General features: G+C 44.4%; 1 pseudogene; it reads left to right on the forward strand.

Moving 5' to 3' along the window:
* Positions 1-712: 712 nt before the first annotated feature.
* On the forward strand, positions 713-2,572 carry LOC132224667 (eukaryotic translation initiation factor 4E-binding protein 1-like; annotated as a pseudogene).
* Positions 2,573-2,774: the final 202 nt, after the last annotated feature.

Below are 2,774 nucleotides of genomic sequence, written 5' to 3' on the forward strand. Positions count from 1 at the left end.
ATATTCCCATCATTGAAGTCCTGAAGAAAGGAGAAAAGTCCAAAAGGAGAACATGAGGCTGAAAGAGTATTCAAATAAGTAATAGTTAAAAACTTCCCAGATTTGGGGAAAGACATAAACCTAGAGATTCAAGGCTGAGCAAACCTCAAATAAGATAAACCCAAATAAATCATTATTAAACTTCGAAAACCTAAGGACAAAGAAATCATTTGGAAATCAGCCAAAGACAAACAATAGGAGGAAATCAATGCAAATGGCGACAGATTTCTCATCTGAATCCATGGAGACCAAAAGGAAGTGGCATAACATTTTCCAAGTGATGGAAGTGAAGAAATGTCAACCATGAATTCTCTATCTGGTCAAACTATCCTTAAGAATGAATGGGAAATAAAGACATTCGCAGATGAAGGGACTAAAAGAATGGTCACTAATTAACTTACCATTAAAGAATAGCTAAAGGTGTGTGGGGGAGGAGAGAGACATATGTAATACTTTAAACAATAAAGAATTTAAATTTTTAAAAAATCCAGTGAGGAGGAGGGAGATAAAGGCGGTGGGTGAATGGGAGATATCTGTAACACCTTTCACGTGGGGAGCCTAATCTGGGGTGCCAGTCCGCCTGCAGCTCAAGCGCCCCTTCCTTTTGTCACCTGGAGAGAACTGCAGGCCCTCGTGGCTGGCGTCCTACCTGCAGACCCTGGGCAAGCCGGTGATGGAGCACTGGGGGATCTCCTACATGCACATGCTGATGGGTTGCTGCTACCTCCAAAGGTTGGTTTCCAGCTCAATCCCCAGTAGGAAGTGTGTGTGTGGGGGGGGGGGGGGGGTAGCGAATGGATGTTTCTATCTCTCTCTCCCTCTCCCTTCTTCTTTCTCTAAAATCAATAAAAACTTATTTTTAAGAATAATGGCTAAAGGAACTTGTCCAAACAGAAAGAAAATGATTATTTAGAAGTGTGTTAATTTCCAAGTGATCAGAGAGGATGTAAAAAATGAAGTAAATTACACATAGAATTGAATAAAAATGAAAATAAAACATAAAATATGTGGGAATACAGCTAAAGGAGTGCTGAGAGGGAAGTTTATAGCACCAAATGCTTACATTAGAAAAGAAATAAAAGGTCTCAAAACAATCATCTAAGCTTCTACCTCAAAAAATTTTATAAAAAGCAAAATAAACTCAAAGTAAGCAGAGGATCATAGAGATAAGAAATCAATAAAATTAATGCCCCTAGCTTGTTTGGCTCAGTGGATAGGGCGTGGGCCTGTGGACCGAAGGGTCCTGGGTTCAATTCCAGTCAAGGGTACATGCCCGGGTTGCAGGTTCTATCCCCAGTGTGGGGCGTGCAGGAGGCAGCCAATCAATGATTCTCTCTCATCATGGATGTTTCTATCTCTCTCTCCCTCTCCCTTCCTCTCTGAAATCAATAAAAATATATTCTTTTAAAAAAGAAATCAATAAAAGTAAAAACAAAAAATAAAGCAGTGAAACAAAAAGCTGATTCTTTAAAAAATTCAATAAAATGGATAAACCTTTAGCAAAACTGACAAAAATTAAAACAGAAGACATATTACCAGTTTCAAGAATGAAATGGGATATCACTAAAAATTCTGAAGCTATTAAAAGGATAAGAGCACTGACCGGGTAGCTCAGTTGGTCAGAGCATCAGCTATGCCAAGGTTGTGGGTTCATATAAGAATGAACTAGTGCTAGCTGCGGCACTACACGCAGACGACCATGTCTGGGGCAGCAGCTGCAGCCAGACCCCAAGCCGGGTCATCCCCGCCACTCACCGGTAGTCCTCAGTGACACCGTGCAGCTCCCGCCGGGGAGTACAGCAGCAGCAGCACCACCACCACCACCCGCAACCCTCCCCAGCCCCCCCCCCCAACCCCCTGGCAGCAGGCTCTTCAGCACCACCCTGGGAGGTACCAGGATCATCTATGACCAGAAGTTCCTGATGGAGTGTCGGAATTCACCTGTGACCAAAACACCCCCACGGGACCTGCCCACCATTCCAGGGGTCACTAGCCCTGTAAGTGACGTGCCCCCCACTGAAGCCAGCCAGAACCACCTGCAGAACAGCCCTGAAGATAAGCCAGCAGGCGGTGAAGAGTCACAGTTTGAGACGGACATTTAAAGGACCAGCCATCAGATGGAGCAATGCCTCTGGGCCTCTCTGGCCCTTCTCCGGAGAAAAGTCACACCGCCAGTTATCATCCTGGGCAGGCATTGGGTGTGGGGTCGACCACCCCAGTCCTCTGCTCCCTCAGTCAGGGCACCAGTCCCCCCTTCCTCTTGGTGAACCCCAGCAGATACCTCTTTGTGCCTCCATTCATGCAAGAGCTGGCACCCCAGGGGGAGTGAGTGACTCTCAAGAGCACATACCCTGCAGCCTGGGGCCAGGAAGTGGACTTGGAGGAACCCTTCTGAATGACCATCCCGCTCTCTTCTGCTGAGGGCACACCACCCCTTCCTTAAGTTGGTGTGCTTGGGGAAGTCCCCGTCCCCTACTTCTTCAACAGAGGAAATAAAAGCCACCTTTGCCCTGGGCCAAAAAAATAAAAAGAATGAACTAGTGAATGCATAAATAAGTGGAACAACAAATTGATGTTTCTCTCTCTCCCTTCCAAATAAATAAATTTTTAAAAAGTTTTTAAAAGATAAAAGAATATGATGAACAACTTTAAACTCATAAATTTGAAAAAGAAAAGATATACCAATTCCTTGAAAATCATTAACTACCAGAGCTCAACCAAGACAAAATAGATAA

The sequence above is a fragment of the Myotis daubentonii genome, chromosome X, assembly GCF_963259705.1.
Source record: "Myotis daubentonii chromosome X, mMyoDau2.1, whole genome shotgun sequence".
NCBI lineage: Eukaryota > Metazoa > Chordata > Mammalia > Chiroptera > Vespertilionidae > Myotis > Myotis daubentonii.